The sequence below is a fragment of the Phyllobates terribilis genome, unplaced genomic scaffold (genome assembly GCF_046119375.1).
Source record: "Phyllobates terribilis strain yellow unplaced genomic scaffold, ASM4611937v1 Scaffold_540__1_contigs__length_1147954, whole genome shotgun sequence".
NCBI lineage: Eukaryota > Metazoa > Chordata > Amphibia > Anura > Dendrobatidae > Phyllobates > Phyllobates terribilis.
This window is the reverse complement of record NW_027363300.1, coordinates 976,002-1,003,156: the sequence shown is the minus strand read 5'-3', so window position 1 is coordinate 1,003,156 and position 27,155 is coordinate 976,002. Positions and strand designations below refer to the sequence as shown.

Genomic DNA, 27,155 nt, shown 5'->3' with positions numbered 1-27,155 from the left:
CTGTCAACCTCTAGATCCCTCACATGCCTGCACTTTTCGGCTTGCTGCTGCTGCAATCCACGCGTTTTAGATCTGCATAACTCCACCTCTTTTAGCACAGTACCCTCAACCCCCAGCTGTTCCCACCCGCCTCAACACCGTTGGAAGGGAGGAGAACCAATTAAGGCGGGGGGGGGGTGGAACGAGCATCTGTCTACCCTTAGCAGGAGGGTTGCTGATTAATTACCTCTCCTGCTGCTGCTGCTGCTTGCTGTCCAGCAGCAGACTGAAGGTGGCTGCTGCTGTGCGCAGGTATATAAAGGCTCAGAGCCTATTATGACACGCGCAGCCAGCGTTCCATTGCCACATTCCGTCTACTGCAGGCGGGATACCTGGATGGCTGAATGTCACTGAGAAGCTCACAGAGACCGCCATAAGCAACAGTTTAAAAGAATGCCACAGACTATTCAACCAAACTTTTTGGGTTGGTTTCTCTTTTATAGTCTGCAGGCATTAAATGAAAGAAGTCAGTGTTCCAGCAGAGGGAGACAACGTTTCAGAAAAGGCATTGTAGCAAACCAAAAAAGAAATTTTAAGCGCAGCAGAGTAACCAGCTCACATACCTGTTAGCTCAGGTGAGTTTAAAAGGCTGCTGTTGATAACAAGGGCATTTGCTAAATAGATGGTGTGTGTGCAACAATATACTGAAAGGTCAATTATATTGTGCAGCTTATCTCACCACCTGTAGTTATTTAGGTGAAAGCTCCAAAATGCTTGCCTAATATGTCTGTTTATCCAAAAGGAAGTATAGAGGGAGAGCTAGATAGATAGCATTGCATTAGATTACATTACATGGCAATGCAATGCACAGTTGCTGAAGTTGAACCAAAATGAGCTTGTCATCTGGCTTCTGCAACTTTTAACATGAAAAATCCAATGAGGAGAAGAAAAGCAAAGCCAAAGAGTCCATCCCAAAATCCGACAAACAAGCAAAATGAACAAAAAGCATTGAATTCAATTCTTTCTGATTTTAGAAACTGCATTAAAGAAGGGGTGCACCGGTCCTGGAGATACTGCAATACCAGGTCAATGCGTGGAGTGGACAGAGCAAGCTCTTTTTCCATCTCCCAGTTCTAAAAATCCATTTAATATATGGTCCCCAGATAGGGGACGTATCAGATATTAAACTGATAAGAACAGATACTACACTTGATCTTAGCCAAAAGGCCGAGAAGCGATAACCAGAATTGGTTTCCGACTACGGTGCCACCCAAGGATTCTGAAAAGTCCATTTGTGGAGATGGCCACCTGGACTCCCGTTAAGAAGACATGCTGTCAACCTCTAGATCCCTCACATGCCTGCACTTTTCGGCTTGCTGCTGCTGCAATCCACGCGTTTTAGATCTGCATAACTCCACCTCTTTTAGCACAGTACCCTCAACCCCCAGCTGTTCCCACCCGCCTCAACACCGTTGGAAGGGAGGAGAACCAATTAAGGCGGGGGGGGGGTGGAACGAGCATCTGTCTACCCTTAGCAGGAGGGTTGCTGATTAATTACCTCTCCTGCTGCTGCTGCTGCTTGCTGTCCAGCAGCAGACTGAAGGTGGCTGCTGCTGTGCGCAGGTATATAAAGGCTCAGAGCCTATTATGACACGCGCAGCCAGCGTTCCATTGCCACATTCCGTCTACTGCAGGCGGGATACCTGGATGGCTGAATGTCACTGAGAAGCTCACAGAGACCGCCATAAGCAACAGTTTAAAAGAATGCCACAGACTATTCAACCAAACTTTTTGGGTTGGTTTCTCTTTTATAGTCTGCAGGCATTAAATGAAAGAAGTCAGTGTTCCAGCAGAGGGAGACAACGTTTCAGAAAAGGCATTGTAGCAAACCAAAAAATAAATTTTAAGCGCAGCAGAGTAACCAGCTCACATACCTGTTAGCTCAGGTGAGTTTAAAAGGCTGCTGTTGATAACAAGGGCATTTGCTAAATAGATGGTGTGTGTGCAACAATATACTGAAAGGTCAATTATATTGTGCAGCTTATCTCACCACCTGTAGTTATTTAGGTGAAAGCTCCAAAATGCTTGCCTAATATGTCTGTTTATCCAAAAGGAAGTATAGAGGGAGAGCTAGATAGATAGCATTGCATTACATTACATTACATGGCAATGCAATGCACAGTTGCTGAAGTTGAACCAAAATGAGCTTGTCATCTGGCTTCTGCAACTTTTAACATGAAAAATCCAATGAGGAGAAGAAAAGCAAAGCCAAAGAGTCCATCCCAAAATCCGACAAACAAGCAAAATGAACAAAAAGCATTAAATTCAATTCTTTCTGATTTTAGAAACTGCATTAAAGAAGGGGTGCACCGGTCCTGGAGATACTGCAATACCAGGTCAATGCGTGGAGTGGACAGAGCAAGCTCTTTTTCCATCTCCCTGTTCTAAAAATCCATTTAATATATGGTCCCCAGATAGGGGACGTATCAGATATTAAACTGATAAGAACAGATACTACACTTGATCTTAGCCAAAAGGCCGAGAAGCGATAACCAGAATTGGTTTCCGACTACGGTGCCACCCAAGGATTCTGAAAAGTCCATTTGTGGAGATGGCCACCTGGACTCCCGTTAAGAAGACATGCTGTCAACCTCTAGATCCCTCACATGCCTGCACTTTTCGGCTTGCTGCTGCTGCAATCCACGCGTTTTAGATCTGCATAACTCCACCTCTTTTAGCACAGTACCCTCAACCCCCGGCTGTTCCCACCCGCCTCAACACCGTTGGAAGGGAGGAGAACCAATTAAGGCGGGGGGGGGGGTGGAACGAGCAGCTGTCTACCCTTAGCAGGAGGGTTGCTGATTAATTACCTCTCCTGCTGCTGCTGCTGCTGGCTGTCCAGCAGCAGACTGAAGGTGGCTGCTGCTGTGCGCAGGTATATAAAGGCTCAGAGCCTATTATGACACGCGCAGCCAGCGTTCCATTGCCACATTCCGTCTACTGCAGGCGGGATACCTGGATGGCTGAATGTCACTGAGAAGCTCACAGAGACCGCCATAAGCAACAGTTTAAAAGAATGCCACAGACTAATCAACCAAACTTTTTGGGTTGGTTTCTCTTTTATAGTCTGCAGGCATTAAATGAAAGAAGTCAGTGTTCCAGCAGAGGGAGACAACGTTTCAGAAAAGGCATTGTAGCAAACCAAAAAAGAAATTTTAAGCGCAGCAGAGTAACCAGCTCACATACCTGTTAGCTCAGGTGAGTTTAAAAGGCTGCTGTTGATAACAAGGGCATTTGCTAAATAGATGGTGTGTGTGCAACAATATACTGAAAGGTCAATTATATTGTGCAGCTTATCTCACCACCTGTAGTTATTTAGGTGAAAGCTCCAAAATGCTTGCCTAATATGTCTGTTTATCCAAAAGGAAGTATAGAGGGAGAGCTAGATAGATAGCATTGCATTACATTACATTACATGGCAATGCAATGCACAGTTGCTGAAGTTGAACCAAAATGAGCTTGTCATCTGGCTTCTGCAACTTTTAACATGAAAAATCCAATGAGGAGAAGAAAAGCAAAGCCAAAGAGTCCATCCCAAAATCCGACAAACAAGCAAAATGAACAAAAAGCATTGAATTCAATTCTTTCTGATTTTAGAAAAGAAGGGGTGCACCGGTCCTGGAGATACTGCAATACCAGGTCAATGCGTGGAGTGGACAGAGCAAGCTCTTTTTCCATCTCCCTGTTCTAAAAATCCATTTAATATATGGTCCCCAGATAGGGGACGTATCAGATATTAAACTGATAAGAACAGATACTACACTTGATCTTAGCCAAAAGGCCGAGAAGCGATAACCAGAACTCGTTTCCGACTACGGTGCCACCCAAGGATTCTGAAAAGTCCATTTGTGGAGATGGCCACCTGGACTCCCGTTAAGAAGACATGCTGTCAACCTCTAGATCCCTCACATGCCTGCACTTTTCGGCTTGCTGCTGCTGCAATCCACGCGTTTTAGATCTGCATAACTCCACCTCTTTTAGCACAGTACCCTCAACCCCCGGCTGTTCCCACCCGCCTCAACACCGTTGGAAGGGAGGAGAACCAATTAAGGCGGGGGTGGGGTGGAACGAGCAGCTGTCAACCCTTAGCAGGAGGGTTGCTGATTAATTACCTCTCCTGCTGCTGCTGCTGCTGGCTGTCCAGCAGCAGACTGAAGGTGGCTGCTGCTGTGCGCAGGTATATAAAGGCTCAGAGCCTATTATGACACGCGCAGCCAGCGTTCCATTGCCACATTCCGTCTACTGCAGGCGGGATACCTGGATGGCTGAATGTCACTGAGAAGCTCACAGAGACCGCCATAAGCAACAGTTTAAAAGAATGCCACAGACTAATCAACCAAACTTTTTGGGTTGGTTTCTCTTTTATAGTCTGCAGGCATTAAATGAAAGAAGTCAGTGTTCCAGCAGAGGGAGACAACGTTTCAGAAAAGGCATTGTAGCAAACCAAAAAAGAAATTTTAAGCGCAGCAGAGTAACCAGCTCACATACCTGTTAGCTCAGGTGAGTTTAAAAGGCTGCTGTTGATAACAAGGGCATTTGCTAAATAGATGGTGTGTGTGCAACAATATACTGAAAGGTCAATTATATTGTGCAGCTTATCTCACCACCTGTAGTTATTTAGGTGAAAGCTCCAAAATGCTTGCCTAATATGTCTGTTTATCCAAAAGGAAGTATAGAGGGAGAGCTAGATAGATAGCATTGCATTACATTACATTACATGGCAATGCAATGCACAGTTGCTGAAGTTGAACCAAAATGAGCTTGTCATCTGGCTTCTGCAACTTTTAACATGAAAAATCCAATGAGGAGAAGAAAAGCAAAGCCAAAGAGTCCATCCCAAAATCCGACAAACAAGCAAAATGAACAAAAAGCATTGAATTCAATTCTTTCTGATTTTAGAAACTGCATTAAAGAAGGGGTGCACCGGTCCTGGAGATACTGCAATACCAGGTCAATGCGTGGAGTGGACAGAGCAAGCTCTTTTTCCATCTCCCTGTTCTAAAAATCCATTTAATATATGGTCCCCAGATAGGGGACGTATCAGATATTAAACTGATAAGAACAGATACTACACTTGATCTTAGCCAAAAGGCCGAGAAGCGATAACCAGAATTGGTTTCCGACTACGGTGCCACCCAAGGATTCTGAAAAGTCCATTTGTGGAGATGGCCACCTGGACTCCCGTTAAGAAGACATGCTGTCAACCTCTAGATCCCTCACATGCCTGCACTTTTCGGCTTGCTGCTGCTGCAATCCACGCGTTTTAGATCTGCATAACTCCACCTCTTTTAGCACAGTACCCTCAACCCCCGGCTGTTCCCACCCGCCTCAACACCGTTGGAAGGGAGGAGAACCAATTAAGGCGGGGGGGGGGTGGAACGAGCAGCTGTCTACCCTTAGCAGGAGGGTTGCTGATTAATTACCTCTCCTGCTGCTGCTGCTGCTGGCTGTCCAGCAGCAGACTGAAGGTGGCTGCTGCTGTGCGCAGGTATATAAAGGCTCAGAGCCTATTATGACACGCGCAGCCAGCGTTCCATTGCCACATTCCGTCTACTGCAGGCGGGATACCTGGATGGCTGAATGTCACTGAGAAGCTCACAGAGACCGCCATAAGCAACAGTTTAAAAGAATGCCACAGACTAATCAACCAAACTTTTTGGGTTGGTTTCTCTTTTATAGTCTGCAGCCATTAAATGAAAGAAGTCAGTGTTCCAGCAGAGGGAGACAACGTTTCAGAAAAGGCATTGTAGCAAACCAAAAAAGAAATTTTAAGCGCAGCAGAGTAACCAGCTCACATACCTGTTAGCTCAGGTGAGTTTAAAAGGCTGCTGTTGATAACAAGGGCATTTGCTAAATAGATGGTGTGTGTGCAACAATATACTGAAAGGTCAATTATATTGTGCAGCTTATCTCACCACCTGTAGTTATTTAGGTGAAAGCTCCAAAATGCTTGCCTAATATGTCTGTTTATCCAAAAGGAAGTATAGAGGGAGAGCTAGATAGATAGCATTGCATTACATTACATTACATGGCAATGCAATGCACAGTTGCTGAAGTTGAACCAAAATGAGCTTGTCATCTGGCTTCTGCAACTTTTAACATGAAAAATCCAATGAGGAGAAGAAAAGCAAAGCCAAAGAGTCCATCCCAAAATCCGACAAACAAGCAAAATGAACAAAAAGCATTGAATTCAATTCTTTCTGATTTTAGAAACTGCATTAAAGAAGGGGTGCACCGGTCCTGGAGATACTGCAATACCAGGTCAATGCGTGGAGTGGACAGAGCAAGCTCTTTTTCCATCTCCCTGTTCTAAAAATCCATTTAATATATGGTCCCCAGATAGGGGACGTATCAGATATTAAACTGATAAGAACAGATACTACACTTGATCTTAGCCAAAAGGCCGAGAAGCGATAACCAGAATTGGTTTCCGACTACGGTGCCACCCAAGGATTCTGAAAAGTCCATTTGTGGAGATGGCCACCTGGACCCCCGTTAAGAAGACATGCTGTCAACCTCTAGATCCCTCACATGCCTGCACTTTTCGGCTTGCTGCTGCTGCAATCCACGCGTTTTAGATCTGCATAACTCCACCTCTTTTAGCACAGTACCCTCAACCCCCGGCTGTTCCCACCCGCCTCAACACCGTTGGAAGGGAGGAGAACCAATTAAGGCGGGGGGGGGGGTGGAACGAGCAGCTGTCTACCCTTAGCAGGAGGGTTGCTGATTAATTACCTCTCCTGCTGCTGCTGCTGCTGGCTGTCCAGCAGCAGACTGAAGGTGGCTGCTGCTGTGCGCAGGTATATAAAGGCTCAGAGCCTATTATGACACGCGCAGCCAGCGTTCCATTGCCACATTCCGTCTACTGCAGGCGGGATACCTGGATGGCTGAATGTCACTGAGAAGCTCACAGAGACCGCCATAAGCAACAGTTTAAAAGAATGCCACAGACTAATCAACCAAACTTTTTGGGTTGGTTTCTCTTTTATAGTCTGCAGGCATTAAATGAAAGAAGTCAGTGTTCCAGCAGAGGGAGACAACGTTTCAGAAAAGGCATTGTAGCAAACCAAAAAAGAAATTTTAAGCGCAGCAGAGTAACCAGCTCACATACCTGTTAGCTCAGGTGAGTTTAACAGGCTGCTGTTGATAACAAGGGCATTTGCTAAATAGATGGTGTGTGTGCAACAATATACTGAAAGGTCAATTATATTGTGCAGCTTATCTCACCACCTGTAGTTATTTAGGTGAAAGCTCCAAAATGCTTGCCTAATATGTCTGTTTATCCAAAAGGAAGTATAGAGGGAGAGCTAGATAGATAGCATTGCATTACTTTACATTACATGGCAATGCAATGCACAGTTGCTGAAGTTGAACCAAAATGAGCTTGTCATCTGGCTTCTGCAACTTTTAACATGAAAAATCCAATGAGGAGAAGAAAAGCAAAGCCAAAGAGTCCATCCCAAAATCCGACAAACAAGCAAAATGAACAAAAAGCATTGAATTCAATTCTTTCTGATTTTAGAAACTGCATTAAAGAAGGGGTGCACCGGTCCTGGAGATACTGCAATACCAGGTCAATGCGTGGAGTGGACAGAGCAAGCTCTTTTTCCATCTCCCTGTTCTAAAAATCCATTTAATATATGGTCCCCAGATAGGGGACGTATCAGATATTAAACTGATAAGAACAGATACTACACTTGATCTTAGCCAAAAGGCCGAGAAGCGATAACCAGAATTGGTTTCCGACTACGGTGCCACCCAAGGATTCTGAAAAGTCCATTTGTGGAGATGGCCACCTGGACTCCCGTTAAGAAGACATGCTGTCAACCTCTAGATCCCTCACATGCCTGCACTTTTCGGCTTGCTGCTGCTGCAATCCACGCGTTTTAGATCTGCATAACTCCACCTCTTTTAGCACAGTACCCTCAACCCCCGGCTGTTCCCACCCGCCTCAACACCGTTGGAAGGGAGGAGAACCAATTAAGGCGGGGGGGGGGGGTGGAACGAGCAGCTGTCTACCCTTAGCAGGAGGGTTGCTGATTAATTACCTCTCCTGCTGCTGCTGCTGCTGGCTGTCCAGCAGCAGACTGAAGGTGGCTGCTGCTGTGCGCAGGTATATAAAGGCTCAGAGCCTATTATGACACGCGCAGCCAGCGTTCCATTGCCACATTCCGTCTACTGCAGGCGGGATACCTGGATGGCTGAATGTCACTGAGAAGCTCACAGAGACCGCCATAAGCAACAGTTTAAAAGAATGCCACAGACTAATCAACCAAACTTTTTGGGTTGGTTTCTCTTTTATAGTCTGCAGGCATTAAATGAAAGAAGTCAGTGTTCCAGCAGAGGGAGACAACGTTTCAGAAAAGGCATTGTAGCAAACCAAAAAAGAAATTTTAAGCGCAGCAGAGTAACCAGCTCACATACCTGTTAGCTCAGGTGAGTTTAAAAGGCTGCTGTTGATAACAAGGGCATTTGCTATATAGATGGTGTGTGTGCAACAATATACTGAAAGGTCAATTATATTGTGCAGCTTATCTCACCACCTGTAGTTATTTAGGTGAAAGCTCCAAAATGCTTGCCTAATATGTCTGTTTATCCAAAAGTAAGTATAGAGGGAGAGCTAGATAGATAGCATTGCATTACATTACATTACATGGCAATGCAATGCACAGTTGCTGAAGTTGAACCAAAATGAGCTTGTCATCTGGCTTCTGCAACTTTTAACATGAAAAATCCAATGAGGAGAAGAAAAGCAAAGCCAAAGAGTCCATCCCAAAATCCGACAAACAAGCAAAATGAACAAAAAGCATTGAATTCAATTCTTTCTGATTTTAGAAACTGCATTAAAGAAGGGGTGCACCGGTCCTGGAGATACTGCAATACCAGGTCAATGCGTGGAGTGGACAGAGCAAGCTCTTTTTCAATCTCCCTGTTCTAAAAATCCATTTAATATATGGTCCCCAGATAGGGGACGTATCAGATATTAAACTGATAAGAACAGATACTACACTTGATCTTAGCCAAAAGGCCGAGAAGCGATAACCAGAATTGGTTTCCGACTACGGTGCCACCCAAGGATTCTGAAAAGTCCATTTGTGGAGATGGCCACCTGGACTCCCGTTAAGAAGACATGCTGTCAACCTCTAGATCCCTCACATGCCTGCACTTTTCGGCTTGCTGCTGCTGCAAACCACGCGTTTTAGATCTGCATAACTCCACCTCTTTTAGCACAGTACCCTCAACCCCCGGCTGTTCCCACCCGCCTCAACACCGTTGGAAGGGAGGAGAACCAATTAAGGCGGGGGGGGGGTGGAACGAGCAGCTGTCTACCCTTAGCAGGAGGGTTGCTGATTAATTACCTCTCCTGCTGCTGCTGCTGCTGGCTGTCCAGCAGCAGACTGAAGGTGGCTGCTGCTGTGCGCAGGTATATAAAGGCTCAGAGCCTATTATGACACGCGCAGCCAGCGTTCCATTGCCACATTCCGTCTACTGCAGGCGGGATACCTGGATGGCTGAATGTCACTGAGAAGCTCACAGAGACCGCCATAAGCAACAGTTTAAAAGAATGCCACAGACTAATCAACCAAACTTTTTGGGTTGGTTTCTCTTTTATAGTCTGCAGGCATTAAATGAAAGAAGTCAGTGTTCCAGCAGAGGGAGACAACGTTTCAGAAAAGGCATTGTAGCAAACCAAAAAAGAAATTTTAAGCGCAGCAGAGTAACCAGCTCACATACCTGTTAGCTCAGGTGAGTTTAAAAGGCTGCTGTTGATAACAAGGGCATTTGCTAAATAGATGGTGTGTGTGCAACAATATACTGAAAGGTCAATTATATTGTGCAGCTTATCTCACCACCTGTAGTTATTTAGGTGAAAGCTCCAAAATGCTTGCCTAATATGTCTGTTTATCCAAAAGGAAGTATAGAGGGAGAGCTAGATAGATAGCATTGCATTACATTACATTACATGGCAATGCAATGCACAGTTGCTGAAGTTGAACCAAAATGAGCTTGTCATCTGGCTTCTGCAACTTTTAACATGAAAAATCCAATGAGGAGAAGAAAAGCAAAGCCAAAGAGTCCATCCCAAAATCCGACAAACAAGCAAAATGAACAAAAAGCATTGAATTCAATTCTTTCTGATTTTAGAAACTGCATTAAAGAAGGGGTGCACCGGTCCTGGAGATACTGCAATACCAGGTCAATGCGTGGAGTGGACAGAGCAAGCTCTTTTTCCATCTCCCTGTTCTAAAAATCCATTTAATATATGGTCCCCAGATAGGGGACGTATCAGATATTAAACTGATAAGAACAGATACTACACTTGATCTTAGCCAAAAGGCCTAGAAGCGATAACCAGAATTGGTTTCCGACTACGGTGCCACCCAAGGATTCTGAAAAGTCCATTTGTGCAGATGGCCACCTGGACTCCCGTTAAGAAGACATGCTGTCAACCTCTAGATCCCTCACATGCCTGCACTTTTCGGCTTGCTGCTGCTGCAATCCACGCGTTTTAGATCTGCATAACTCCACCTCTTTTAGCACAGTACCCTCAACCCCCGGCTGTTCCCACCCGCCTCAACACCGTTGGAAGGGAGGAGAACCAATTAAGGCGGGGGGGGGGGTGGAACGAGCAGCTGTCTACCCTTAGCAGGAGGGTTGCTGATTAATTACCTCTCCTGCTGCTGCTGCTGCTGGCTGTCCAGCAGCAGACTGAAGGTGGCTGCTGCTGTGCGCAGGTATATAAAGGCTCAGAGCCTATTATGACACGCGCAGCCAGCGTTCCATTGCCACATTCCGTCTACTGCAGGCGGGATACCTGGATGGCTGAATGTCACTGAGAAGCTCACAGAGACCGCCATAAGCAACAGTTTAAAAGAATGCCACAGACTAATCAACCAAACTTTTTGGGTTGGTTTCTCTTTTATAGTCTGCAGGCATTAAATGAAAGAAGTCAGTGTTCCAGCAGAGGGAGACAACGTTTCAGAAAAGGCATTGTAGCAAACCAAAAAAGAAATTTTAAGCGCAGCAGAGTAACCAGCTCACATACCTGTTAGCTCAGGTGAGTTTAAAAGGCTGCTGTTGATAACAAGGGCATTTGCTAAATAGATGGTGTGTGTGCAACAATATACTGAAAGGTCAATTATATTGTGCAGCTTATCTCACCACCTGTAGTTATTTAGGTGAAAGCTCCAAAATGCTTGCCTAATATGTCTGTTTATCCAAAAGGAAGTATAGAGGGAGAGCTAGATAGATAGCATTGCATTACATTACATTACATGGCAATGCAATGCACAGTTGCTGAAGTTGAACCAAAATGAGCTTGTCATCTGGCTTCTGCAACTTTTAACATGAAAAATCCAATGAGGAGAAGAAAAGCAAAGCCAAAGAGTCCATCCCAAAATCCGACAAACAAGCAAAATGAACAAAAAGCATTGAATTCAATTCTTTCTGATTTTAGAAACTGCATTAAAGAAGGGGTGCACCGGTCCTGGAGATACTGCAATACCAGGTCAATGCGTGGAGTGGACAGAGCAAGCTCTTTTTCCATCTCCCTGTTCTAAAAATCCATTTAATATATGGTCCCCAGATAGGGGACGTATCAGATATTAAACTGATAAGAACAGATACTACACTTGATCTTAGCCAAAAGGCCGAGAAGCGATAACCAGAATTGGTTTCCGACTACGGTGCCACCCAAGGATTCTGAAAAGTCCATTTGTGGAGATGGCCACCTGGACTCCCGTTAAGAAGACATGCTGTCAACCTCTAGATCCCTCACATGCCTGCACTTTTCGGCTTGCTGCTGCTGCAATCCACGCGTTTTAGATCTGCATAACTCCACCTCTTTTAGCACAGTACCCTCAACCCCCGGCTGTTCCCACCCGCCTCAACACCGTTGGAAGGGAGGAGAACCAATTAAGGCGGGGGGGGGGGTGGAACGAGCAGCTGTCTACCCTTAGCAGGAGGGTTGCTGATTAATTACCTCTCCTGCTGCTGCTGCTGCTGGCTGTCCAGCAGCAGACTGAAGGTGGCTGCTGCTGTGCGCAGGTATATAAAGGCTCAGAGCCTATTATGACACGCGCAGCCAGCGTTCCATTGCCACATTCCGTCTACTGCAGGCGGGATACCTGGATGGCTGAATGTCACTGAGAAGCTCACAGAGACCGCCATAAGCAACAGTTTAAAAGAATGCCACAGACTAATCAACCAAACTTTTTGGGTTGGTTTCTCTTTTATAGTCTGCAGGCATTAAATGAAAGAAGTCAGTGTTCCAGCAGAGGGAGACAACGTTTCAGAAAAGGCATTGTAGCAAACCAAAAAAGAAATTTTAAGCGCAGCAGAGTAACTAGCTCACATACCTGTTAGCTCAGGTGAGTTTAAAAGGCTGCTGTTGATAACAAGGGCATTTGCTAAATAGATGGTGTGTGTGCAACAATATACTGAAAGGTCAATTATATTGTGCAGCTTATCTCACCACCTGTAGTTATTTAGGTGAAAGCTCCAAAATGCTTGCCTAATATGTCTGTTTATCCAAAAGGAAGTATAGAGGGAGAGCTAGATAGATAGCATTGCATTACATTACATTACATGGCAATGCAATGCACAGTTGCTGAAGTTGAACCAAAATGAGCTTGTCATCTGGCTTCTGCAACTTTTAACATGAAAAATCCAATGAGGAGAAGAAAAGCAAAGCCAAAGAGTCCATCCCAAAATCCGACAAACAAGCAAAATGAACAAAAAGCATTGAATTCAATTCTTTCTGATTTTAGAAACTGCATTAAAGAAGGGGTGCACCGGTCCTGGAGATACTGCAATACCAGGTCAATGCGTGGAGTGGACAGAGCAAGCTCTTTTTCCATCTCCCTGTTCTAAAAATCCATTTAATATATGGTCCCCAGATAGGGGACGTATCAGATATTAAACTGATAAGAACAGATACTACACTTGATCTTAGCCAAAAGGCCGAGAAGCGATAACCAGAATTGGTTTCCGACTACGGTGCCACCCAAGGATTCTGAAAAGTCCATTTGTGGAGATGGCCACCTGGACTCCCGTTAAGAAGACATGCTGTCAACCTCTAGATCCCTCACATGCCTGCACTTTTCAGCTTGCTGCTGCTGCAATCCACGCGTTTTAGATCTGCATAACTCCACCTCTTTTAGCACAGTACCCTCAACCCCCGGCTGTTCCCACCCGCCTCAACACCGTTGGAAGGGAGGAGAACCAATTAAGGCGGGGGGGGGGGTGGAACGAGCAGCTGTCTACCCTTAGCAGGAGGGTTGCTGATTAATTACCTCTCCTGCTGCTGCTGCTGCTGGCTGTCCAGCAGCAGACTGAAGGTGGCTGCTGCTGTGCGCAGGTATATAAAGGCTCAGAGCCTATTATGACACGCGCAGCCAGCGTTCCATTGCCACATTCCGTCTACTGCAGGCGGGATACCTGGATGGCTGAATGTCACTGAGAAGCTCACAGAGACCGCCATAAGCAACAGTTTAAAAGAATGCCACAGACTAATCAACCAAACTTTTTGGGTTGGTTTCTCTTTTATAGTCTGCAGGCATTAAATGAAAGAAGTCAGTGTTCCAGCAGAGGGAGACAACGTTTCAGAAAAGGCATTGTAGCAAACCAAAAAAGAAATTTTAAGCGCAGCAGAGTAACCAGCTCACATACCTGTTAGCTCAGGTGAGTTTAAAAGGCTGCTGTTGATAACAAGGGCATTTGCTAAATAGATGGTGTGTGTGCAACAATATACTGAAAGGTCAATTATATTGTGCAGCTTATCTCACCACCTGTAGTTATTTAGGTGAAAGCTCCAAAATGCTTGCCTAATATGTCTGTTTATCCAAAAGGAAGTATAGAGGGAGAGCTAGATAGATAGCATTGCATTACATTACATTACATGGCAATGCAATGCACAGTTGCTGAAGTTGAACCAAAATGAGCTTGTCATCTGGCTTCTGCAACTTTTAACATGAAAAATCCAATGAGGAGAAGAAAAGCAAAGCCAAAGAGTCCATCCCAAAATCCGACAAACAAGCAAAATGAACAAAAAGCATTGAATTCAATTCTTTCTGATTTTAGAAACTGCATTAAAGAAGGGGTGCACCGGTCCTGGAGATACTGCAATACCAGGTCAATGCGTGGAGTGGACAGAGCAAGCTCTTTTTCCATCTCCCTGTTCTAAAAATCCATTTAATATATGGTCCCCAGATAGGGGACGTATCAGATATTAAACTGATAAGAACAGATACTACACTTGATCTTAGCCAAAAGGCCGAGAAGCGATAACCAGAATTGGTTTCCGACTACGGTGCCACCCAAGGATTCTGAAAAGTCCATTTGTGGAGATGGCCACCTGGACTCCCGTTAAGAAGACATGCTGTCAACCTCTAGATCCCTCACATGCCTGCACTTTTCAGCTTGCTGCTGCTGCAATCCACGCGTTTTAGATCTGCATAACTCCACCTCTTTTAGCACAGTACCCTCAACCCCCGGCTGTTCCCACCCGCCTCAACACCGTTGGAAGGGAGGAGAACCAATTAAGGCGGGGGGGGGGGTGGAACGAGCAGCTGTCTACCCTTAGCAGGAGGGTTGCTGATTAATTACCTCTCCTGCTGCGGCTGCTGCTGGCTGTCCAGCAGCAGACTGAAGGTGGCTGCTGCTGTGCGCAGGTATATAAAGGCTCAGAGCCTATTATGACACGCGCAGCCAGTGTTCCATTGCCACATTCCGTCTACTGCAGGCGGGATACCTGGATGGCTGAATGTCACTGAGAAGCTCACAGAGACCGCCATAAGCAACAGTTTAAAAGAATGCCACAGACTAATCAACCAAACTTTTTGGGTTGGTTTCTCTTTTATAGTCTGCAGGCATTAAATGAAAGAAGTCAGTGTTCCAGCAGAGGGAGACAACGTTTCAGAAAAGGCATTGTAGCAAACCAAAAAAGAAATTTTAAGCGCAGCAGAGTAACCAGCTCACATACCTGTTAGCTCAGGTGAGTTTAAAAGGCTGCTGTTGATAACAAAGGCATTTGCTAAATAGATGGTGTGTGTGCAACAATATACTGAAAGGTCAATTATATTGTGCAGCTTATCTCACCACCTGTAGTTATTTAGGTGAAAGCTCCAAAATGCTTGCCTAATATGTCTGTTTATCCAAAAGGAAGTATAGAGGGAGAGCTAGATAGATAGCATTGCATTACATTACATTACATGGCAATGCAATGCACAGTTGCTGAAGTTGAACCAAAATGAGCTTGTCATCTGGCTTCTGCAACTTTTAACATGAAAAATCCAATGAGGAGAAGAAAAGCAAAGCCAAAGAGTCCATCCCAAAATCCGACAAACAAGCAAAATGAACAAAAAGCATTGAATTCAATTCTTTCTGATTTTAGAAACTGCATTAAAGAAGGGGTGCACCGGTCCTGGAGATACTGCAATACCAGGTCAATGCGTGGAGTGGACAGAGCAAGCTCTTTTTCCATCTCCCTGTTCTAAAAATCCATTTAATATATGGTCCCCAGATAGGGGACGTATCAGATATTAAACTGATAAGAACAGATACTACACTTGATCTTAGCCAAAAGGCCGAGAAGCGATAACCAGAATTGGTTTCCGACTACGGTGCCACCCAAGGATTCTGAAAAGTCCATTTGTGGAGATGGCCACCTGGACTCCCGTTAAGAAGACATGCTGTCAACCTCTAGATCCCTCACATGCCTGCACTTTTCGGCTTGCTGCTGCTGCAATCCACGCATTTTAGATCTGCATAACTCCACCTCTTTTAGCACAGTACCCTCAACCCCCGGCTGTTCCCACCCGCCTCAACACCGTTGGAAGGGAGGAGAACCAATTAAGGCGGGGGGGGGGGTGGAACGAGCAGCTGTCTACCCTTAGCAGGAGGGTTGCTGATTAATTACCTCTCCTGCTGCTGCTGCTGCTGGCTGTCCAGCAGCAGACTGAAGGTGGCTGCTGCTGTGCGCAGGTATATAAAGGCTCAGAGCCTATTATGACACGCGCAGCCAGCGTTCCATTGCCACATTCCGTCTACTGCAGGCGGGATACCTGGATGGCTGAATGTCACTGAGAAGCTCACAGAGACCGCCATAAGCAACAGTTTAAAAGAATGCCACAGACTAATCAACCAAACTTTTTGGGTTGGTTTCTCTTTTATAGTCTGCAGGCATTAAATGAAAGAAGTCAGTGTTCCAGCAGAGGGAGACAACGTTTCAGAAAAGGCATTGTAGCAAACCAAAAAATAAATTTTAAGCGCAGCAGAGTAACCAGCTCACATACCTGTTAGCTCAGGTGAGTTTAAAAGGCTGCTGTTGATAACAAGGGCATTTGCTAAATAGATGGTGTGTGTGCAACAATATACTGAAAGGTCAATTATATTGTGCAGCTTATCTCACCACCTGTAGTTATTTAGTTGAAAGCTCCAAAATGCTTGCCTAATATGTCTGTTTATCCAAAAGGAAGTATAGAGGGAGAGCTAGATAGATAGCATTGCATTACATTACATTACATGGCAATGCAATGCACAGTTGCTGAAGTTGAACCAAAATGAGCTTGTCATCTGGCTTCTGCAACTTTTAACATGAAAAATCCAATGAGGAGAAGAAAAGCAAAGCCAAAGAGTCCATCCCAAAATCCGACAAACAAGCAAAATGAACAAAAAGCATTGAATTCAATTCTTTCTGATTTTAGAAACTGCATTAAAGAAGGGGTGCACCGGTCCTGGAGATACTGCAATACCAGGTCAATGCGTGGAGTGGACAGAGCAAGCTCTTTTTCCATCTCCCTGTTCTAAAAATCCATTTAATATATGGTCCCCAGATAGGGGACGTATCAGATATTAAACTGATAAGAACAGATACTACACTTGATCTTAGCCAAAAGGCCGAGAAGCGATAACCAGAATTGGTTTCCGACTACGGTGCCACCCAAGGATTCTGAAAAGTCCATTTGTGGAGATGGCCACCTGGACTCCCGTTAAGAAGACATGCTGTCAACCTCTAGATCCCTCACATGCCTGCACTTTTCGGCTTGCTGCTGCTGCAATCCACGCGTTTTAGATCTGCATAACTCCACCTCTTTTAGCACAGTACCCTCAACCCCCGGCTGTTCCCACCCGCCTCAACACCGTTGGAAGGGAGGAGAACCAATTAAGGCAGGGGGGGGTGGAACGAGCAGCTGTCTACCCTTAGCAGGAGGGTTGCTGATTAATTACCTCTCCTGCTGCTGCTGCTGGCTGTCCAGCAGCAGACTGAAGGTGGCTGCTGCTGTGCGCAGGTATATAAAGGCTCAGAGCCTATTATGACACGCGCAGCCAGCGTTCCATTGCCACATTCCGTCTACTGCAGGCGGGATACCTGGATGGCTGAATGTCACTGAGAAGCTCACAGAGACCGCCATAAGCAACAGTTTAAAAGAATGCCACAGACTAATCAACCAAACTTTTTGGGTTGGTTTCTCTTTTATAGTCTGCAGGCATTAAATGAAAGAAGTCAGTGTTCCAGCAGAGGGAGACAACGTTTCAGAAAAGGCATTGTAGCAAACCAAAAAAGAAATTTTAAGCGCAGCAGAGTAACCAGCTCACATACCTGTTAGCTCAGGTGAGTTTAAAAGGCTGCTGTTGATAACAAGGGCATTTGCTAAATAGATGGTGTGTGTGCAACAATATACTGAAAGGTCAATTATATTGTGCAGCTTATCTCACCACCTGTAGTTATTTAGGTGAAAGCTCCAAAATGCTTGCCTAATATGTCTGTTTATCCAAAAGGAAGTATAGAGGGAGAGCTAGATAGATAGCATTGCATTACATTACATTACATGGCAATGCAATGCACAGTTGCTGAAGTTGAACCAAAATGAGCTTGTCATCTGGCTTCTGCAACTTTTAACATGAAAAAATCCAATGAGGAGAAGAAAAGCAAAGCCAAAGAGTCCATCCCAAAATCCGACAAACAAGCAAAATGAACAAAAAGCATTGAATTCAATTCTTTCTGATTTTAGAAACTGCATTAAAGAAGGGGTGCACCGGTCCTGGAGATACTGCAATACCAGGTCAATGCGTGGAGTGGACAGAGCAAGCTCTTTTTCCATCTCCCTGTTCTAAAAATCCATTTAATATATGGTCCCCAGATAGGGGACGTATCAGATATTAAACTGATAAGAACAGATACTACACTTGATCTTAGCCAAAAGGCCGAGAAGCGATAACCAGAATTGGTTTCCGACTACGGTGCCACCCAAGGATTCTGAAAAGTCCATTTGTGGAGATGGCCACCTGGACTCCCGTTAAGAAGACATGCTGTCAACCTCTAGATCCCTCACATGCCTGCACTTTTCGGCTTGCTGCTGCTGCAATCCACGCGTTTTAGATCTGCATAACTCCACCTCTTTTAGCACAGTACCCTCAACCCCCGGCTGTTCCCACCCGCCTCAACACCGTTGGAAGGGAGGAGAACCAATTAAGGCGGGGGGGGGGGGTGGAACGAGCAGCTGTCTACCCTTAGCAGGAGGGTTGCTGATTAATTACCTCTCCTGCTGCTGCTGCTGCTGGCTGTCCAGCAGCAGACTGAAGGTGGCTGCTGCTGTGCGCAGGTATATAAAGGCTCAGAGCCTATTATGACACGCGCAGCCAGCGTTCCATTGCCACATTCCGTCTACTGCAGGCAGGATACCTGGATGGCTGAATGTCACTGAGAAGCTCACAGAGACCGCCATAAGCAACAGCTTAAAAGAATGCCACAGACTAATCAACCAAACTTTTTGGGTTGGTTTCTCTTTTATAGTCTGCAGGCATTAAATGAAAGAAGTCAGTGTTCCAGCAGAGGGAGACAACGTTTCAGAAAAGGCATTGTAGCAAACCAAAAAAGAAATTTTAAGCGCAGCAGAGTAACCAGCTCACATACCTGTTAGCTCAGGTGAGTTTAAAAGGCTGCTGTTGATAACAAGGGCATTTTCTAAATAGATGGTGTGTGTGCAACAATATACTGAAAGGTCAATTATATTGTGCAGCTTATCTCACCACCTGTAGTTATTTAGGTGAAAGCTCCAAAATGCTTGCCTAATATGTCTGTTTATCCAAAAGGAAGTATAGAGGGAGAGCTAGATAGATAGCATTGCATTACATTACATTACATGGCAATGCAATGCACAGTTGCTGAAGTTGAACCAAAATGAGCTTGTCATCTGGCTTCTGCAACTTTTAACATGAAAAATCCAATGAGGAGAAGAAAAGCAAAGCCAAAGAGTCCATCCCAAAATCCGACAAACAAGCAAAATGAACAAAAAGCATTGAATTCAATTCTTTCTGATTTTAGAAACTGCATTAAAGAAGGGGTGCACCGGTCCTGGAGATACTGCAATACCAGGTCAATGCGTGGAGTGGACAGAGCAAGCTCTTTTTCCATCTCCCTGTTCTAAAAATCCATTTAATATATGGTCCCCAGATAGGGGACGTATCAGATACTAAACTGATAAGAACAGATACTACACTTGATCTTAGCCAAAAGGCCGAGAAGCGATAACCAGAATTGGTTTCCGACTACGGTGCCACCCAAGGATTCTGAAAAGTCCATTTGTGGAGATGGCCACCTGGACTCCCGTTAAGAAGACATGCTGTCAACCTCTAGATCCCTCACATGCCTGCACTTTTCGGCTTGCTGCTGCTGCAATCCACGCGTTTTAGATCTGCATAACTCCACCTCTTTTAGCACAGTACCCTCAACCCCCGGCTGTTCCCACCCGCCTCAACACCGTTGGAAGGGAGGAGAACCAATTAAGGCGGGGGGGGGTGGAACGAGCAGCTGTCTACCCTTAGCAGGAGGGTTGCTGATTAATTACCTCTCCTGCTGCTGCTGCTGGCTGTCCAGCAGCAGACTGAAGGTGGCTGCTGCTGTGTGCAGGTATATAAAGGCTCAGAGCCTATTATGACACGCGCAGCCAGCGTTCCATTGCCACATTCCGTCTACTGCAGGCGGGATACCTGGATGGCTGAATGTCACTGAGAAGCTCACAGAGACCGCCATAAGCAACAGCTTAAAAGAATGCCACAGACTAATCAACCAAACTTTTTGGGTTGGTTTCTCTTTTATAGTCTGCAGGCATTAAATGAAAGAAGTCAGTGTTCCAGCAGAGGGAGACAACGTTTCAGAAAAGGCATTGTAGCAAACCAAAAAAGAAATTTTAAGCGCAGCAGAGTAACCAGCTCACATACCTGTTAGCTCAGGTGAGTTTAAAAGGCTGCTGTTGATAACAAGGGCATTTTCTAAATAGATGGTGTGTGTGCAACAATATACTGAAAGGTCAATTATATTGTGCAGCTTATCTCACCACCTGTAGTTATTTAGGTGAAAGCTCCAAAATGCTTGCCTAATATGTCTGTTTATCCAAAAGGAAGTATAGAGGGAGAGCTAGATAGATAGCATTGCATTACATTACATTACATGGCAATGCAATGCACAGTTGCTGAAGTTGAACCAAAATGAGCTTGTCATCTGGCTTCTGCAACTTTTAACATGAAAAATCCAATGAGGAGAAGAAAAGCAAAGCCAAAGAGTCCATCCCAAAATCCGACAAACAAGCAAAATGAACAAAAAGCATTGAATTCAATTCTTTCTGATTTTAGAAACTGCATTAAAGAAGGGGTGCACCGGTCCTGGAGATACTGCAATACCAGGTCAATGCGTGGAGTGGACAGAGCAAGCTCTTTTTCCATCTCCCTGTTCTAAAAATCCATTTAATATATGGTCCCCAGATAGGGGACGTATCAGATACTAAACTGATAAGAACAGATACTACACTTGATCTTAGCCAAAAGGCCGAGAAGCGATAACCAGAATTGGTTTCCGACTACGGTGCCACCCAAGGATTCTGAAAAGTCCATTTGTGGAGATGGCCACCTGGACTCCCGTTAAGAAGACATGCTGTCAACCTCTAGATCCCTCACATGCCTGCACTTTTCGGCTTGCTGCTGCTGCAATCCACGCGTTTTAGATCTGCATAACTCCACCTCTTTTAGCACAGTACCCTCAACCCCCGGCTGTTCCCACCCGCCTCAACACCGTTGGAAGGGAGGAGAACCAATTAAGGCGGGGGGGGGTGGAACGAGCAGCTGTCTACCCTTAGCAGGAGGGTTGCTGATTAATTACCTCTCCTGCTGCTGCTGCTGGCTGTCCAGCAGCAGACTGAAGGTGGCTGCTGCTGTGTGCAGGTATATAAAGGCTCAGAGCCTATTATGACACGCGCAGCCAGCGTTCCATTGCCACATTCCGTCTACTGCAGGCGGGATACCTGGATGGCTGAATGTCACTGAGAAGCTCACAGAGACCGCCATAAGCAACAGTTTAAAAGAATGCCACAGACTAATCAACCAAACTTTTTGGGTTGGTTTCTCTTTTATAGTCTGCAGGCATTAAATGAAAGAAGTCAGTGTTCCAGCAGAGGGAGACAACGTTTCAGAAAAGGCATTGTAGCAAACCAAAAAAGAAATTTTAAGCGCAGCAGAGTAACCAGCTCACATACCTGTTAGCTCAGGTGAGTTTAAAAGGCTGCTGTTGATAACAAGGGCATTTGCTAAATAGATGGTGTGTGTGCAACAATATACTGAAAGGTCAATTATATTGTGCAGCTTATCTCACCACCTGTAGTTATTTAGGTGAAAGCTCCAAAATGCTTGCCTAATATGTCTGTTTATCCAAAAGGAAGTATAGAGGGAGAGCTAGATAGATAGCATTGCATTACATTACATTACATGGCAATGCAATGCACAGTTGCTGAAGTTGAACCAAAATGAGCTTGTCATCTGGCTTCTGCAACTTTTAACATGAAAAATCCAATGAGGAGAAGAAAAGCAAAGCCAAAGAGTCCATCCCAAAATCCGACAAACAAGCAAAATGAACAAAAAGCATTGAATTCAATTCTTTCTGATTTTAGAAACTGCATTAAAGAAGGGGTGCACCGGTCCTGGAGTTACTGCAATACCAGGTCAATGCGTGGAGTGGACAGAGCAAGCTCTTTTTCCATCTCCCTGTTTTAAAAATCCATTTAATATATGGTCCCCAGATAGGGGACGTATCAGATATTAAACTGATAAGAACAGATACTACACTTGATCTTAGCCAAAAGGCCGAGAAGCGATAACCAGAATTGGTTTCCGACTACGGTGCCACCCAAGGATTCTGAAAAGTCCATTTGTGGAGATGGCCACCTGGACTCCCGTTAAGAAGACATGCTGTCAACCTCTAGATCCCTCACATGCCTGCACTTTTCGGCTTGCTGCTGCTGCAATCCACGCGTTTTAGATCTGCATAACTCCACCTCTTTTAGCACAGTACCCTCAACCCCCGGCTGTTCCCACCCGCCTCAACACCGTTGGAAGGGAGGAGAACCAATTAAGGCGGGGGGGGGGGGTGGAACGAGCAGCTGTCTACCCTTAGCAGGAGGGTTGCTGATTAATTACCTCTCCTGCTGCTGCTGCTGCTGGCTGTCCAGCAGCAGACTGAAGGTGGCTGCTGCTGTGCGCAGGTAAATAAAGGCTCAGAGCCTATTATGACACGCGCAGCCAGCGTTCCATTGCCACATTCCGTCTACTGCAGGCGGGATACCTGGATGGCTGAATGTCACTGAGAAGCTCACAGAGACCGCCATAAGCAACAGTTTAAAAGAATGCCACAGACTAATCAACCAAACTTTTTGGGTTGGTTTCTCTTCTATAGTCTGCAGGCATTAAATGAAAGAAGTCAGTGTTCCAGCAGAGGGAGACAACGTTTCAGAAAAGGCATTGTAGCAAACCAAAAAAGAAATTTTAAGCGCAGCAGAGTAACCAGCTCACATACCTGTTAGCTCAGGTGAGTTTAAAAGGCTGCTGTTGATAACAAGGGCATTTGCTAAATAGATGGTGTGTGTGCAACAATGTACTGAAAGGTCAATTATATTGTGCAGCTTATCTCACCACCTGTAGTTATTTAGGTGAAAGCTCCAAAATGCTTGCCTAATATGTCTGTTTATCCAAAAGGAAGTATAGAGGGAGAGCTAGATAGATAGCATTGCATTACATTACATTACATGGCAATGCAATGCACAGTTGCTGAAGTTGAACCAAAATGAGCTTGTCATCTGGCTTCTGCAACTTTTAACATGAAAAATCCAATGAGGAGAAGAAAAGCAAAGCCAAAGAGTCCATCCCAAAATCCGACAAACAAGCAAAATGAACAAAAAGCATTGAATTCAATTCTTTCTGATTTTAGAAACTGCATTAAAGAAGGGGTGCACCGGTCCTGGAGATACTGCAATACCAGGTCAATGCGTGGAGTGGACAGAGCAAGCTCTTTTTCCATCTCCCTGTTCTAAAAATCCATTAAATATATGGTCCCCAGATAGGGGACGTATCAGATATTAAACTGATAAGAACAGATACTACACTTGATCTTAGCCAAAAGGCCGAGAAGCGATAACCAGAATTGGTTTCCGACTACGGTGCCACCCAAGGATTCTGAAAAGTCCATTTGTGGAGATGGCCACCTGGACTCCCGTTAAGAAGACATGCTGTCAACCTCTAGATCCCTCACATGCCTGCACTTTTCGGCTTGCTGCTGCTGCAATCCACGCGTTTTAGATCTGCATAACTCCACCTCTTTTAGCACAGTACCCTCAACCCCCGGCTGTTCCCACCCGCCTCAACACCGTTGGAAGGGAGGAGAACCAATTAAGGCGGGGGGGGGGGGTGGAACGAGCAGCTGTCTACCCTTAGCAGGAGGGTTGCTGATTAATTACCTCTCCTGCTGCTGCTGCTGCTGGCTGTCCAGCAGCAGACTGAAGGTGGCTGCTGCTGTGCGCAGGTATATAAAGGCTCAGAGCCTATTATGACACACGCAGCCAGCGTTCCATTGCCACATTCCGTCTACTGCAGGCGGGATACCTGGATGGCTGAATGTCACTGAGAAGCTCACAGAGACCGCCATAAGCAACAGTTTAAAAGAATGCCACAGACTAATCAACCAAACTTTTTGGGTTGGTTTCTCTTTTATAGTCTGCAGGCATTAAATGAAAGAAGTCAGTGTTCCAGCAGAGGGAGACAACGTTTCAGAAAAGGCATTGTAGCAAACCAAAAAAGAAATTTTAAGCGCAGCAGAGTAACCAGCTCACATACCTGTTAGCTCAGGTGAGTTTAAAAGGCTGCTGTTGATAACAAGGGCATTTGCTAAATAGATGGTGTGTGTGCAACAATATACTGAAAGGTCAATTATATTGTGCAGCTTATCTCACCACCTGTAGTTATTTAGGTGAAAGCTCCAAAATGCTTGCCTAATATGTCTGTTTATCCAAAAGGAAGTATAGAGGGAGAGCTAGATAGATAGCCTTGCATTACATTACATTACATGGCAATGCAATGCACAGTTGCTGAAGTTGAACCAAAATGAGCTTGTCATCTGGCTTCTGCAACTTTTAACATGAAAAATCCAATGAGGAGAAGAAAAGCAAAGCCAAAGAGTCCATCCCAAAATCCGACAAACAAGCAAAATGAACAAAAAGCATTGAATTCAATTCTTTCTGATTTTAGAAACTGCATTAAAGAAGGGGTGCACCGGTCCTGGAGATACTGCAATACCAGGTCAATGCGTGGAGTGGACAGAGCAAGCTCTTTTTCCATCTCCCTGTTCTAAAAATCCATTTAATATATGGTCCCCAGATAGGGGACGTATCAGATATTAAACTGATAAGAACAGATTTTTTTTTTTAATTTGGCTATCCCCCACATGGGGATAAAAACCGTTTATTTAAAATTTAACAAATTACAGAAATAAAACCATTACATCCACATTACACTTTCGGGACTTCAAAGAAAAATAAAAATTCCATCACAGCAAATTTTACAAGACTTCAAATATTCCATAGGTTAAAAAGCCATTTGCCTGCCAACGTTACATTCTTTTTCCTGTCCAATAAATAGTATATGTACATTTCACTTTTACAAAAGGCTAAAACATCATCTACTGGTAACATTTCATGTTTAAAAACAGCAATATTTCTAGCATTCCAGAGCGCTATCTTGGCACAATTCACTGTCTTCCACGCCATTATTTTTTGGTCCATTGTTGGGCATTCCAGAAGACCATATAACACTGATGCAAAATTAAAGTCTTTGAGGTCCACCATTTTCTCCAGCAGGGGGATTAGTCTTCTCCAGAACTCTTTAGCAAAAGCACAAGTCCATAAAAGATGCTTCACTGTCTCTTCTTCTTGACAACCTTCTCTTGGGCAGATGGCAGACCTCACAAAACCTCTTCTGTACTGGAATGCCCGGCAAGGAAGACAGTGGTGTGCGCAGCTCCAAGACATGTCTTTCTGTACATTGAAAAGATAAGGGGCGTTAATCATTTTCCATATGTGTACAGTTTTGTCATCATCATAACGTTCAATATCACACAACGTCACATCAGTACTAATTTGTTTGAGTAGTGTCTTGCTGTTACATAGATCCCCTGTCTGTTTCTTATTCAAATTAAAATCAAGAATAATTTTCTTTAAAATCTCATAATGTGCAGGTAGGTTAAAAGCATAAGGAAAGGATAAAACCGTTTCAAACCAACCAAACCTTCTCATGAGAAAACCAGTGTTAAAACGCATAAAATAGGAAAGGTAATTATCTTTAAAAAGGGTTTTAAAACAGAAACAGAAAAAATGTATTAAAAGAAACTTATCTAAAACAGGGAAATCTTTCCCACCTTTAACCTTTGGCTTTGTCACAATTTCTCTTTTGAGTTTCTCCATTTTTGAGCCCCAAAAAAAGGTAAAACATACTTTTGTAATTCGTTTCAACAAATTTGTAGGAGGGGGGAACACCAAACTAAGATATAACAGGATAGGTAATATCACCATTTTTACAATCAGAACTTTACCTTCCATTGACAGCTTTCTCATATTCCACATGCAGATTTTCTGATTAATTTTCTGTGCTGCCGCATCCCAGCTATTAAAACCATTATTAGATTCATTAAAAGAAACACCTAAAATAGTAATGGAATCTGTAACTGCAATTGGTACATCATGTAAACTCATCCCCCCGACATTTAAAATATTACATTTAGTAAGATTAATTTTAAAACCGGAAACTGTACAAAAAGACTGAATTTGGCTTATCGTTTTTTGTATTGAAGGTACATCACATCCAAACACTGCTACATCATCCATATAGCTTACAACTTTAACTTGTAGACCGTTCCCTCCGGGTAAGGGTACTCCACATATTTGCTTATCCCGGCGTATTGTACATAAAAGGGGTTCTATAGCACATATAAAAAGCAGGGGGGACAAAGGGCAACCCTGCTTCACCCCTGATTTTAAAACTACCTCTTTTGTTTTAAAACCATTAACTAAAATCTTACTCGTACAATCATTATAAAAAGCTTTAAGAGACAATAAAAACCCACCCGGAATGCCCATTTTTTCTAAAACTTTAAAAAGATAAAAATGAGACACGCGGTCAAAAGCTTTCTCAAAATCCACCGCTAGGATTGACATCTTTGTCTTTCTGGTTTTTACATCTTCAATACAATGTTTCACCAGGTTTAAATTGTCCCAGATACTACGCCCAGGTACCCCGCATACCTGATTTGCATGAATTACTTTATGTATCACCTTTTTCAACCGATTTGCACAGATCTTAGCCATAATTTTGTAATCACTATTTAAAAGAGTTATCGGCCTCCAGTTTTTAAGATCCGTTTTGTCACCTTTTTTGTATAGTAGTGATACCTCACCTTTCTTCCATGAGTTGAGTAAAACCTTATTATTAAAAACTTCGGAAAACAAATTAAACAAATCATGTTTTAAAATATCATAAAAACTTATATAAAACTCTATGGGGATACCATCAGGGCCGGGCACTTTACCATTTTTAAAACTCTTCATGGTTTCTAAAATCTCTTCCTCACATAGAGGTTGGGATAAAAAACTTTGGGCATCAGCATCTAGGGTGGACTTGATCTCCCCCAGGAAAGTGTGTATTAAATCATGGTCTACAGGTTTTACATTAAAAAGATCATTAAAATAGACATTTACCTTATCCAATATAACGTTGATATTATTATCTCCATCTATGTTATCAAT

The 27,155-nt window shown here is 44.2% G+C and overlaps 19 non-coding genes across 19 annotated transcripts; all 19 read right to left on the bottom strand.

Moving 5' to 3' along the window:
- Positions 1-1,027: 1,027 nt before the first annotated feature.
- On the bottom strand, positions 1,028-1,218 carry LOC141232637 (U2 spliceosomal RNA). The gene has a single exon (XR_012298821.1). It is a non-coding gene; the product is annotated as a U2 spliceosomal RNA (small nuclear RNA).
- Positions 1,219-2,338: 1,120 nt separating this feature from the next.
- On the bottom strand, positions 2,339-2,529 carry LOC141232987 (U2 spliceosomal RNA). Its single transcript, XR_012299156.1, has one exon. It is a non-coding gene; the product is annotated as a U2 spliceosomal RNA (small nuclear RNA).
- A 1,112-nt stretch (positions 2,530-3,641) lies between these two features.
- Positions 3,642-3,832, bottom strand: LOC141232985 (U2 spliceosomal RNA). The gene has a single exon (XR_012299154.1). It is a non-coding gene; the product is annotated as a U2 spliceosomal RNA (small nuclear RNA).
- A 1,120-nt stretch (positions 3,833-4,952) lies between these two features.
- On the bottom strand, positions 4,953-5,143 carry LOC141232984 (U2 spliceosomal RNA). The gene has a single exon (XR_012299153.1). It is a non-coding gene; the product is annotated as a U2 spliceosomal RNA (small nuclear RNA).
- A 1,120-nt stretch (positions 5,144-6,263) lies between these two features.
- On the bottom strand, positions 6,264-6,454 carry LOC141232983 (U2 spliceosomal RNA). Its single transcript, XR_012299152.1, has one exon. It is a non-coding gene; the product is annotated as a U2 spliceosomal RNA (small nuclear RNA).
- A 1,121-nt stretch (positions 6,455-7,575) lies between these two features.
- LOC141232982 (U2 spliceosomal RNA) lies at positions 7,576-7,766 on the bottom strand. Its single transcript, XR_012299151.1, has one exon. It is a non-coding gene; the product is annotated as a U2 spliceosomal RNA (small nuclear RNA).
- Positions 7,767-8,888: 1,122 nt separating this feature from the next.
- On the bottom strand, positions 8,889-9,079 carry LOC141232402 (U2 spliceosomal RNA). Its single transcript, XR_012298654.1, has one exon. It is a non-coding gene; the product is annotated as a U2 spliceosomal RNA (small nuclear RNA).
- Positions 9,080-10,199: 1,120 nt separating this feature from the next.
- On the bottom strand, positions 10,200-10,390 carry LOC141233081 (U2 spliceosomal RNA). Its single transcript, XR_012299246.1, has one exon. It is a non-coding gene; the product is annotated as a U2 spliceosomal RNA (small nuclear RNA).
- Positions 10,391-11,511: 1,121 nt separating this feature from the next.
- LOC141232981 (U2 spliceosomal RNA) lies at positions 11,512-11,702 on the bottom strand. Its single transcript, XR_012299150.1, has one exon. It is a non-coding gene; the product is annotated as a U2 spliceosomal RNA (small nuclear RNA).
- Positions 11,703-12,823: 1,121 nt separating this feature from the next.
- On the bottom strand, positions 12,824-13,014 carry LOC141232980 (U2 spliceosomal RNA). The gene has a single exon (XR_012299149.1). It is a non-coding gene; the product is annotated as a U2 spliceosomal RNA (small nuclear RNA).
- A 1,121-nt stretch (positions 13,015-14,135) lies between these two features.
- Positions 14,136-14,326, bottom strand: LOC141232978 (U2 spliceosomal RNA). Its single transcript, XR_012299148.1, has one exon. It is a non-coding gene; the product is annotated as a U2 spliceosomal RNA (small nuclear RNA).
- Positions 14,327-15,447: 1,121 nt separating this feature from the next.
- On the bottom strand, positions 15,448-15,638 carry LOC141232977 (U2 spliceosomal RNA). Its single transcript, XR_012299147.1, has one exon. It is a non-coding gene; the product is annotated as a U2 spliceosomal RNA (small nuclear RNA).
- A 1,121-nt stretch (positions 15,639-16,759) lies between these two features.
- On the bottom strand, positions 16,760-16,950 carry LOC141232976 (U2 spliceosomal RNA). The gene has a single exon (XR_012299146.1). It is a non-coding gene; the product is annotated as a U2 spliceosomal RNA (small nuclear RNA).
- A 1,117-nt stretch (positions 16,951-18,067) lies between these two features.
- On the bottom strand, positions 18,068-18,258 carry LOC141232975 (U2 spliceosomal RNA). Its single transcript, XR_012299145.1, has one exon. It is a non-coding gene; the product is annotated as a U2 spliceosomal RNA (small nuclear RNA).
- A 1,122-nt stretch (positions 18,259-19,380) lies between these two features.
- Positions 19,381-19,571, bottom strand: LOC141232432 (U2 spliceosomal RNA). The gene has a single exon (XR_012298682.1). It is a non-coding gene; the product is annotated as a U2 spliceosomal RNA (small nuclear RNA).
- Positions 19,572-20,687: 1,116 nt separating this feature from the next.
- Positions 20,688-20,878, bottom strand: LOC141232431 (U2 spliceosomal RNA). Its single transcript, XR_012298681.1, has one exon. It is a non-coding gene; the product is annotated as a U2 spliceosomal RNA (small nuclear RNA).
- Positions 20,879-21,994: 1,116 nt separating this feature from the next.
- LOC141233088 (U2 spliceosomal RNA) lies at positions 21,995-22,185 on the bottom strand. The gene has a single exon (XR_012299253.1). It is a non-coding gene; the product is annotated as a U2 spliceosomal RNA (small nuclear RNA).
- Positions 22,186-23,307: 1,122 nt separating this feature from the next.
- LOC141232393 (U2 spliceosomal RNA) lies at positions 23,308-23,498 on the bottom strand. Its single transcript, XR_012298645.1, has one exon. It is a non-coding gene; the product is annotated as a U2 spliceosomal RNA (small nuclear RNA).
- A 1,122-nt stretch (positions 23,499-24,620) lies between these two features.
- On the bottom strand, positions 24,621-24,810 carry LOC141232513 (U2 spliceosomal RNA). Its single transcript, XR_012298758.1, has one exon. It is a non-coding gene; the product is annotated as a U2 spliceosomal RNA (small nuclear RNA).
- Positions 24,811-27,155: the final 2,345 nt, after the last annotated feature.